The sequence below is a fragment of the Lycium ferocissimum genome, chromosome 12, assembly GCF_029784015.1.
Source record: "Lycium ferocissimum isolate CSIRO_LF1 chromosome 12, AGI_CSIRO_Lferr_CH_V1, whole genome shotgun sequence".
Classification (NCBI taxonomy): Eukaryota; Viridiplantae; Streptophyta; class Magnoliopsida; order Solanales; family Solanaceae; genus Lycium; species Lycium ferocissimum.
This window is the reverse complement of record NC_081353.1, coordinates 35,059,432-35,071,887: the sequence shown is the minus strand read 5'-3', so window position 1 is coordinate 35,071,887 and position 12,456 is coordinate 35,059,432. Positions and strand designations below refer to the sequence as shown.

At 30.6% G+C, this 12,456-nt stretch overlaps 2 long non-coding RNA genes across 2 annotated transcripts in view; both read right to left on the bottom strand.

Annotated features, from left to right (window-relative positions):
* The window catches only part of LOC132040236 (uncharacterized), a 99,734-nt gene extending 96,533 nt beyond the window's left edge, over positions 1–3,201 (bottom strand). Inside the window, exons 1-2 of the long non-coding RNA XR_009410638.1 lie at positions 3,103–3,201; positions 2,656–2,742 (exon numbers count right to left, since the gene is read on the bottom strand). This is a non-coding gene — a long non-coding RNA (uncharacterized LOC132040236). The remainder of the gene's footprint in view (positions 1–2,655; positions 2,743–3,102) is intronic.
* A 6,933-nt stretch (positions 3,202–10,134) lies between these two features.
* LOC132040270 (uncharacterized) lies at positions 10,135–11,049 on the bottom strand. Its single transcript, XR_009410656.1, has 2 exons — positions 10,927–11,049; positions 10,135–10,473 (listed from the first exon to the last, which is right to left on the bottom strand). It is a non-coding gene; the product is annotated as an uncharacterized LOC132040270 (long non-coding RNA).
* Between the last annotated feature and the right edge of the window lie 1,407 nt (positions 11,050–12,456).

The window sequence follows — 12,456 nt, the reverse complement described above, 5'->3', positions numbered from 1 at the left end:
TCCGGGTTTATCATTCAAATTGAAAACAAAGCCTTGTAAGTCTAGACCGATTTTGGGAATTTCTTAAATAAAAGTATTTACCCCATTTTGTATCAAATTAAGGTAGTTACCCCAAGGTTCGCCCACCGGGGAGGTTTAGTGTGGGTGCCCGTACGATCCATGATTTGGGTCGTGACACTATATTACTAACCTTATAACGTATACAAGGAATCATGTAAGCAATAGACAACTATGCAAACCTCTTAAACCAGTTTTAACTTAAACATAAGCACATAGATATCATATCTTACTGCCAAAACAATCGATAATCTTCAAGCTATTCTCCAATTAATCAACTACCAACCCAATATAACTAATCATGTTCGACCTGATTGACTATAACATACAAGTACTGAAATATGTTTAACCACCAAGCAAAATCGAGGCATAGACATTTCATCTAATCATACCAACATATAACATGCTTCACAAACTCCAAACTGAACCAACATAGTAATATGCTGAATCATGTAGACAACAAACTGCCGTTAACACATAACAATTAAGAAGGTGTAAATGCAAAGGATGAAGAATAAACAGAAGGGAATTAACGCACCTTTTAATAGCAGTGCAACCGGATTTTTTAAGTCTTGAACTACACTCGAACATCACCAAATCCGAATTCGCGTATACTCGGGTTCAAACAAGTACCAAGGAAAAAAACGGAAAGGGATTTAGTATTTTAAGACGATATCCAAAAAATCAGCAACCAATATTTTAAAAGGGGAATTTGAGCAGCTAAAGAATTCTTGTTTTAGGGGGTTTCAAACTTTGATTTACGGGAATTCCTCGGCTAAAAGGAATTCTTAAATCTTAGGGGGATTTTCCGATCTGTCCAACTTGTCCCAAAACGAACCCCGGAGCCATTATTTATAGGGGGAAATCTAGGGTTTGCTAGGGTTTCCTACCTTAGGCGGGATCTTTTTGGTCGAACATCGTTTTTGAATCACAGAAAGGCTTTTAAAACCTCGACCGAAACCACGATGAAGAGACAAAACCATTAAAAAAAAAGCGGTACTTCGAAAGACGAAAGCGATTGAGAAAAAACAAAATTTACCTCACAAAAGCCACAAACACCATTAAAACATTTTCGGATCGAGACGAGAGAAAGGAAACCAACAAAATCTCAACTTGTCAACGGTTGAAAACACTGATGAGAGAGTGCGGGGCATTAATTCGTTTCCCGAATCGACCATGCATGGCCTGGATTTGTAAAAATGCTCTGTGAGTTAGCCGTTTTTGGTCATAGAGAAGAGAGAGAGAAGAGAGAGGAGAGAGAAGGGGAGAGTGCGGCGTGGATGAAAAAAAAAAGAGTAGAAACCCTAGTGGTTCATTTGTGAGGAGGAACCGGGTCGGGTCGGGTAGATTAGTGGACTGGGCTGGTCGATTTAAAATGGGTTAATGAATTGAAAACATGGGGTTTGGGCATTCTTTATTTAGTCCGAAAATAATTATAAGTTGATTGGGGTGGATGGGCTAAAATATATTTTCTTCTGTGCTATTTTGGACTTCTAAATTTGCATAAATGACCTCAGTGTGCCAAAATACAAAAAGTATGTATTCATTAGTCACTCGATAAAATTATATAACCTCATAATAGCGGTAATAATATTTTTAAAGTCAACGGAATAAACGCTATTATTTAATTATGCGAAGATAATTGCGATGTGCATAAGATGCAAAAATCTTTAAATGATAAAATTCGAATAATAATAATCTTGGTAGTAATAATAATAACAAAATAATAGTAATAATAATAATAATAATAATAATAATAATAATAATAATAATAATAATAATAATAATAATAATAGTGGTAGTAGTAACGGTAATAAAATAGAAGATAATAACGATGGGACTACAACGGATAATAAAAGCAGTATTAGTAAAAGCCAATAATTATAGTAAAACACAAATATTTTTTTTTTAAAAATAAAATATTAGAAGCTCAAATAGATATTTTTCGGGAGAATTTTTAAAATTGGGTGTCAAAAAACGAATCCTTCATCCCCTAAAATTAAAAGTCGGTCAAAGCTCATTACTCAAGATTAAATTAATGACGGCCTTTATTTTCGTTCATTATTAAAAATTAAAAGTTAAATAGCAATCTTTATTTTCCGAATGTTAATAGGCGATTATGATTTTGACCTTTAGTTGTTGTATACCTATATATACAGCTTCAAATGTCTCTTGTCAAACACACTAAACATCCTCTCTTCTTCTTGAAGTTCTTCTTCTACTATTCTACGCACTTTAGGAGGTATCAAAGCTGAGTTTTCAATAAAAAAGACTTAGGCACTTTCTCACATTAAAGCAAATACAACCATTATATCATCATTCCAACTTTATAACATTGGGGCCATATTTAACGACAAGGGTCATCACCAACTAGTCGTTTTATAAACGACACAAAGCTCGAAAGGTCTTGTGGAAGAAAATAAAATACATAGAGAAGACATTTAATGATATGAGATTGGAATATATGGATCACTTTGGCTTAAAGCATTTCTTTCGAGTCATAATGAGGTTTCGCCCTGCCCTGCATGAGTACACGGCTTAGCGCATTGCATGAGAATAGCAAGTGGAGAAACAACGCTTTTCCTCCTCGAGTTGTACAACTTTGCTCAATCACTTGTACTTCTTCTGATAAAGGTAGGTCTCGCAGAGCCATCACTTGAGTGTTTGAGGACCAAAATAAATTAACTGCATAACATAACATGATCAATCAAATTATTACAAATTATATACTAAGTAGAGATATATATATAATTACTCCTTCCATTTCAACTTGTGTATTTTATTAGTTTTATCGGACACAGAGTTTAAGAAAATAAAGAATATTTTTGAATTATGCAATCTAAAATTAAATATGCGTACAATATATATATATATATATATATATATATATATATATCAAAGTTACACATGCTAGGTGAGATGTTGACATTAAAAAGTTACTCCATTAAATATCAAATATTTTTAAAAATTAAAATAAAAAACATAAATTGAAATGAATGGAATATATTTTATAAAAAGACTAATGGATATAATAGAAGCACAGACCAGTGAGTGTGATAAGGAGAACACAAAATAAGAACTTGTTGGCCACGTTTACAGAGTTTGAAGAGCTAATTGTGTGAGTTCATTTTCTTGGTTGATAAACACATATATGGGGCTTTTAAATTGTTTAAATATAAAAAAATATTCTTTTAAATCTTTTATATATATATCCACTGCTAGTGTCCCATGCACTCTCTCTCCGGCTGCTACTATATAAACCATCCAAAAGGATGGCTCACTTTTATTATTAAGAAATATTCCTAAGCTCATTTTTAACTTTTTAGTATTTTCAAAATAAATTTTCACTTTTTCTTATCACTTTTATCATATCAAGATAAGATAATTTATTTTTTTCTGTTTTACTCATAGTATTAACTACTCACTTCAAATCATTTTTTAAATTCGATAAAAATATGCACCAATTAATATGAGTATATTGATAAATTATGTACTTCATTTATTATTTCTTAAATAAGATGAAAAGTTTAAAGTGAACAAATAAAAGTGAACGGAGGGATTAAGAATTAATGTTTGATTCAAAAGTATAGCACAATATTCTATTGATTAGTGTCATAAAATACGTTACTTTATTGGCGGCTTTTATTTTTTCATCGCTGGGTTTTATTTTAATTGCGGCTTTACTCATGAGGAGGCACGTCCAAAGAAGAATTAATTTTAAATGTTATAAGTAACAAATAATGATATCTCGTAACTCGTAAGGATAAGGATGTGAAAATTTAACTTGTAGTGAAGCTGGTGATCATGATGAGACCAGTGAGTGAAACGTGGCATGTGAAGTTCAGTATTAATTACTGGGGATTTTTTTTTTTTAATCACCAATAATTGTGTTAAAATTATATTTCTAAAAATTTTATAATCATGCATTGGGTACATATTTCTGCAATTTTGAGATGATCAAGTTCATAATGAAGGTATGAAAATATTTAGCAGCATGAGTCTACAAATGTCTATTACCACGTATATGGGCCCCTTCTATATTAAGGTAATCTTATAATTAAGAACGGAATTCTTTACAATGATAAAATTGATCTTAATATACATATGTCCATCTTCATCGTCTGTCCTCATTCTTTTTTTTTCAAGTCACCTTTTTTTTTATTTTTTTATTCGATGTTCGGTATCCAGATTTGAGCCCGATTAATTCAGATTCGTGTCACTTAGGATCTATTAATTCGAGGGAAGCGCTTTCTACCAAGGATTTTTTCATAAATTTGGGGCTCGAAAATCGGACATCTAAGGAATGAGGAAGAAATTCATTCGTCACACCACGCCTTTTTTACTGGTGAGAGTCACCTTATATTCATACACATATTATATTTTTTGGTTTCAAAGTTATGTGACTGCCAATTTATGGTCCAGTTTAATTGATTTTTAGATCTTTTCTGAACATGTATCAAATTGAAATGAAATTTGGAAGATTTATAGTACTGCTTTACCATTTAAAAATTCTCGATCGAGTCTATTATAATTCTAGCAGACAGCATCTCATTGTTATATTTCTCATAAAGGAATTAAGTCTTGAACGCAAAATAATGCGAGGGATTTGTGTGCATCTGTATTATATTATTGGTGCAACTTCTATTGTTTTAAATATATATAGTATATGTCAGTACTGTACCGTACTTCAGCTGTGTATACTCTCCATCTTTAGTTAATCTTCACGTTTCCTCAGTTTGGATGTACTAAGTGTGTGATCATTTCATACAAAAGCTTAAGGCGTTAGAGTGGCATATGTGTGTTTGCTTTCCCTATTTACTTAGATCTAGTATGGCATATGATGATATAATAAACTTAAAATTTAGTGAATAATTTGTTTTGGATTATTGAAAAAGGTTGATTTTTTCTCTGTCCTAATTTATGTGATAACTTTCTTTTTTAGTCTTTCTCAAAAAAAAAAAAAAAAAAGAATGGTATCTTTTTATCTTAGAACAATTTTGTTTTAAAACTTCTTAATAAAATGATTTATCGTCACTAGAGACTTATAACTTATTTTCAGACCAAATTTCAATGTCTTTATTTCTTGCTTAAAATTTATGTCCAATAAAATGTACCACACAAAGTTAGGATGGAGGTTTGACTGTACTTTCCTCATTATTATAACTAAATGTTGTTATAACGAATGTATTATAAAGAGGTTTGAACAAAGAAATCAAATGATTGAACAATCGGGAGAAATTTACTTAACATACTTAGTTGACATTCATAAACAGCATTTAATTAATTATGAGTTTAATCCACCATGTTTAGCAGAAACACGGATATCCGTTGCTCATTATGAGACACTACCAAATTATCTATTTTTAAAGCAGTAATTAAAGTAAAAGCTTAGCTCAATTGTAAAGGGAATTCAAATTTTCGTAGAGCGGTGATTTCTTGAACCTCCATAACAAAAATTCTAAATCTGCATATATATATTACTATTATATATAAGAGGGAATGTGAGGACTTTTGTAGTCCTCACAATAATTTCCCAAATTTTTAAAAACTTTTTCATTAATTACTTTTATGTCCTAATTTTATTTATTTAAGTCAATTTTTTTTTTTTTGTTTTTAAAGTCTACTTTTCAAAAGCTATCGAGCTTCGGAGACTTTTGTAGTCCTTACAATAATTTTCAAATTTTTTTAAAACTTTTTAATTAATTACTTTTAGGTCCTAATCTTATTTATTTATGTCAATTTTTTTGTTTTTGTTTTTAAAGTCTACTTTTCAAAAGTTATCGAACCTCCTACCTCATTTTTCACGTTCTTTGATTTTCTGATTGGGTGCTCGATATTCGCATTTGAGCCCAATTAATCCAGATAATTCGCAACAGATCGCGCCTATTCGGGGAGCGCTTCCTCCAAAGATTTTTTTTCATATCCATGTTCGAACCCCTAATCCCTAATTAAGAGAGGAGCAGCTCCATTTGTTGCACAAGTTAAATTATGTATTTGTCTTAAAAGTTCATTAACTATGTATAGATTATTTATTTAGAATTAAATAACTTCAGAAAATTAGGATACATAAGTTATAATGTCAAATTCTGATTCCAAATTTGATTTGAATTAAATAATTTCATCAAAATGGAAGTTAAAATATTAAAGGAGTGGAATGAAAATTTTGCTTTTATATAACTACCCACTTATGGGACTACAATGGGTATATGGTTGTTGTTGTTGTTGTACACTTGTACTAACACAAATTATATTTCTTTAGTTAAAATATCTCTTTTATATCTTGAGTTGGGCCTAGGCTTAAGACGGCCTCACATAACTAGTATATATATAAGGGAGAACAAAAGGACTTTTATAGTCCTCACAAAATTTTACCAAAAAATATTAAACTTTTCAATTAATTACTTTTAGGTCCTAACCTTATTTTTTAAAGTCAAATTTATTTTTTGTTCTTATGGTCTACTTTTTAAAAATAGAACATCTCCTCACAAAGCCTTTATTTATCCGTTTTCTATCGTAGTATCACAAAACATTGGAGCTTGCCTAATCCAGATTCGTATAGCATAGGACCCAATCGGGGGACCGCTCCCTACCAAGAATTTTTTCATACCTAGACTAAAAACCCCACCAAGTTAAGAGATGAACAACCCCATCGAAATACTTTATTGTCCCCCCCTTTCTTCTATTGATCTTATCTATTAACCTAAAAAATAGTTCTTTGCTAGATATTCTTGCTTCTTGTTGCTCTTTGTTTTCTTCGTTTTCATTTGTTGCTTATTATAGATTTTTACATGTAAGCATTTCTTTTACTTTATATTTATACTTTAATGAGCTCATATGTGTTTACCAAGATTAGTACAAAAATGATTTTCAGATAGTTTTAAAAATTATTAAATGATGCCATATAATGTTAAAATAAAGACAATATTATCAGTTAAGATCGGGTTATCTTTAAAATCTCTTGTTTGGTTAACTAAAATTAATCTTTTAAACACAAAATGAGTTTGAATTAGGGCAGAATTAGAGTGTTAGCTACCGATTTGATCGGATTCGGTAGCACTTTGGTCCAAATTCTGTATTTGTCTTAAAAGTTCATTAAATATGTGCAAATTATTAATTTAGAACTAAATAACTTAAAAAATTAGGATTCGAAACTCATATATTTCAAATTATGGCTCCGCATTAATTTGAAGTAAATAATTGCATCAAAATGAAAGTTAAGGTATTAAAGGAGTGAAATGAAAGTTTTGCTTTATATATTGAAAATATACTTATTTGAAGTTTAATTATTACCAACATAAATTATATTTCCTTAATTAAAATATCTTTTATATCTGGAGCTGGGCCCGGGCTTAGCACAGGCCTAGTGAAACTAGTATATATATATATATATATATAGGGCAATTGGCGTGAATGCCCTTCAAATGCGCTGGTCTTTAAATTTTGCCCCCGTAATGCGTGGTCTTTAATATTTGCCCTTTTAAGCTAAAAGATAATAAGAAAAAGACTTTACTACCCCTACCCATAACATATAAAAATCTGAAAGTCCCCCAAACATCCAATTAAACCTATCCATCATTTCAACAACAAACCTTTCAATCGTTCCATGCTTCCAACATTTCACCGGAGAAATCTCCATTGATTTTGCTTTTCCGCTACAACATCGAAAAAGATAAAATACATAATATATAGCGTTTCAATTGAATGTAATTCAACTTAATTTGATGCTTTATTAAGTTTAGATTTGTTAATATTTGAAAATAACAACAAATCATCTTCTATGAACTAAACAATGATATGCGATTTTTAAAGATTCACATCGAAATCATAATTTTACTCAACAACATAGAATTGATCAAATTTATTGCTTTGTTCTGATTTTGATTAGTTTATACGTTCCTTTTGATTAGTATACAATGCCCATTGACTTAGACTTGAAATTATAGTAACTTCAACTTGACAAAAAATAATCGAAAAGTTCTCAACAAGTATGCCGGAGGAGGCAAAAGTTTACTTTACAAAAGAACAAAGTATGCTGTTAGAGGCAACTTTCATTTTCATAAGTAAAATAAAAAAAATACACAAGTGTTAAGAATTAGACAAGTATGCCGGAGGAGGCAGAAGTTTACATTAGAAAAGAACAAAGTATCTTGATTAGAGGCAAACTTTCATTTTTATGAGCAAAACAAAAATTTACGCAAGTGTTAAGAACTAGAAAAGTATGCCGAGAGGGAGAAGTTTTTACTTTACAAAAGAACAAAGTATGCTATTAAAGGCAACTTTCATTTTCATAAGTAAAATAAAAAAAAATACACAAGTGTTAAGAATTAGACAAGTATGCCTAGGAGTGCGTAAGTTTACATTAGAAAAGAACAAAGTATCACTTAGAGGCAAACTTTCATTTTTATGAGCAAAACAAAAATTTACGCAAGTGTTAAGAACTAGAAAAATATGCCGGAGGAGGCGTTTTTACTTTACAAAAGAACAAAAATTGTATGCTTTGTTAGAGGCAACTTTCATTTTCATAAGTAAAATAAAAAAAAATACACAAGTGTTAAGAATTAGACAAGTATGCCGGAGGAGGCAGAAGTTTACATTAGAAAAGAACAAAGTATGTTTAGAGGCAAACTTTCATTTTTATGAGCAAAACAAAAATTTACGCAAGTGTTAAGAACTAGAAAAGTATGCCCCGGAGTCCGTAAGTTCACTTTACAAAAGAACAAAGATGTTTTGTTAGAGGCAACTTTCATTTTCATAAGCAAATAAAAAAATACACAAGTGTTAAGAATTAGACAAAACCGACCCTTATTTGGTTCACTTTACAAAATTACAAAGTATGCCGTGAGAGGCAAACTTTCATTTTTCATAACCAAAACAAAATATTATTAACAAAACAACACCAATAACACATAAGATTGCATAAAAATCAAAATTATTAACAAGACAATACCAAAAAATCAAGACACACATAAATTAACTTAATTCATGAAGTTATGTCGAACAAGCATAACTTTATGCCGAACCGCATAACTTTTCAAAAATCATAAACTTTGGACCGGCATATGTTGCCTCGTACAAAAGCATTCTTCAAAAAATCGATTATTAAACAAAAACAAAGAGAGAACAACATAAAAAGTCATTCACAGTAAAACTTCAAAGATTCAACAAAGAGAAAACCAAAACGCATATCAAAATCGCCTAAAATATATTACGACATTCATAATACGATATTCAAAAAATCAAAATATATACATGGGGAACGAAACTAAAGTTGAAAAAATCGTAGAGACACTATAACAAAACACTATAATTTTAAATAAAAAAGGATCAATTAAATATAAAAAATAGACGAAGACAAAGATATCAATTCAACAAACAACAATTTAACATAAAAACAAATATTGAAACGAGCAAAAGATCCAAATTCGTACCTAAGTTTTAGAACATAGATAGACACAAAAAAGAGGAGGAAAGAAGCAAAAAAAAAAGAAAAGAGCAAATGATAAATAGAAAGAGTTTTAATGGGGTAAGGGTAATTTCGTCAAAAAACTTTCATTAAACGAAAGTAATGCAAGAAAAATTAAAGAAGACATAAATGAGGGGCAAAATATAAAGATCATCTCAAAAAGAAGGACACTCCGTAAAAAAATGATATATATATATATCCAAAAACATATATTATCCATTGCTATAGCGGGCATGTACACTCAATTGGTTATAGAACGCACTAGCATCAGAATCATAAAAACTCGCGCACTATTATACATGTTCTCTCATAAAATCTATGTTCATCGTTGTTTATCTCGTGTTCACAACCTAATACTTAATAAGAATCTCTTCATCTTTTTTTCTCTATGTAGTATTTCAATCCGATTATTTATTTTACTGTATATCTTTATTACGTTATTTCTATAACATTCACATTACAAAGATTAACCGAATTTGAATTAATCATGCACGACGTTACTTGTGACCTTCATCTTAATAATTTGATTTATTGACCTAATAAACTAATTTTAGGCAAAACAGTTTTCACTATTTGACGTGAATCCAATCAAGAAACGAACAGAAATGAAAAACTAACTAAGAACTACTTCTTTATTCAATGAGAAACCAAAAAGGAAAGGAAATACAGATAAGATCATAGAAAACACTACTTTTTTCATACGACATTCAAATGGATCGGTCAATTTTTCCAAATTTGGCATGTGGTAAACTTGGATCGCTTGCCATATTTGAGCCGACATTGTGTACACGGTCCACCTTTGTAATTGCAATCTGCATGAGAATTGCAAGGTTTGTTACATCCTTTATAATATTTTAGAATATCTTGGAGTACAACCTGCTTAATCACTTGTGCTTCTAACGGTAAGTCTCTCAGAGCCATTGCTTGAGTATTTGAGAACCAAAATGAATCAACTGCATAACATAAGATCAATCAATTATTTCAAATAGAGATTATGGGTGTCGAATGAGGGGGTCAGGCTGAATTTAGGGGTTAAAATGGACTGCATTAATAAATGAACGGGTCAAAGTTGGTTACACCAGCTAGATTAAGATGAAATTTAAATAATAATTCATTATCTAATCCGCGTAAATGTTGTTTGTTTTCTTATGAGTTGTTTATGGCTATGTATGACATATCAAACAACAAAACATATTTTTAAAAGTATTTTAACAAAGGTTTCTCCTTGATCTATTTAGGTTTACATAGTCCAAATCTTAGACGGACAGAATTGGGCGTGTCAAAATAAACTAAGTTAACAAAATGAATATTTCATATTTTTATGAACTAGTTTTACCACCTCTAATACATAATTATATTATATTTTATAAAGAGACTAAAAGATGATGAAGTTACTAATTACTTACCGGCCAGTGAAACAAGAAGAAGACCAAAAAAGAAAACAAGCTTGTGAGAAAGGGACTTATTAGCCATGTTAACAGACTTTGGCTTAGCTGATTGTGAGAATTGAGCTAAATTGTGTGGGTGCATTTTCTTCTTTGATGAATGGCTACTTATATAGGCTTTTAAAATTGTTTAAATATAGGAAAATGTTTCCACTACTAATATTGTCCCATGTGCACTCTATCTCTGGCTGCTACTATTTAGCATCCAAGGATGACTTTTATTTATTAAAGAAAGCACTAGTTGCTCAAGTGAAGGGCCACGCCACGTAGGGCCTTTAAGTGCGATAAATGTTCATCCCTCTTATCCTGCACTATATAGCGCCAAATGATCTTGTATCTCCGCATATATATAAGTATATAACCCTAGTTACACTTACACAGCCAAAGTCAGGATTTAAAGTTCAGATGTTCGAAATTTTATTCTGTGTAAGTTACTAAACTTTAAATTAATAATTCATATAATCTAATAAATTTCTTAAAATAATTAGAAGGTTTAATTAAAGTTATCAAATTATATAAAACCCGTAACCTATACTTTTAGCTCCGCCCCTGTATAGATACAATTATAAATTATATTATTTTAACGGTGGCTTTTCTTTGATCGATGCATTTTATCTTACTGGCGGCTTTATTGTAAAGGCACCTAAAGAAATTAGATCTAAAGTTTAATATGGTGATCGTGTAAGTGATAACTAACATGCTAATATTATCACATTCATTTCAGAGAATAGATCTATATTTTTAGCTTTTATCAAAAGTTTTCATTCTTCAGGAATAGAACACAATCATTTGAACGTGCCTTAAGCATATCAAATCGTGATAGCTTAGAACATCTTTTAAGATATTGCTACTTAAGGAGCAAATCGAGGCATACATATCTTTATTACGTTATTTTTATGACATTCACAATCAAAAGATTAACTAAATTTGAATTAATCATGCGCGTTACTTGTGACCTCAATCTTAATAATTTAATTAGTTGACCTAATAAACTAATTTTAGGCTAAACCGTTTTCATTATTGAAGTAAATCCAATCAAGAAACATACAGAAATGAAAAACTAACCAAGAGCTACTTCTTTCTTTATTCAATGAGAAACAAAAAAGAAAGGAAATACAGATAGGATCATAGAAAACGCTCTACTTTATTCATACGACATCCAAATGGATCGGTCAATTTTTCCAAATTTGGCATGTGGTAAACTTGGATCGCTTGCCATATTTGAGTCGACATTGCGTACATGGTCCACCTTTGTAATTGCAATCTGCATGAGAATTGCAAGGTTTGTCACATCCTTTGTAATATTTTAGAATATCTTGGAGTACAACCTGCTTAATCACTTGTGCTTCTAACGGTAAGTCTCTCAGAGCCATTGCTTGAGTATTTGAGAACCAAAATGAATCAACTGCATAACATAAGATCAATCAATTATTTCAAATAGAGATTATGGGTGTCGAATGAGGGGGTCAGGTTGAATTTAGGGGTTAAAAT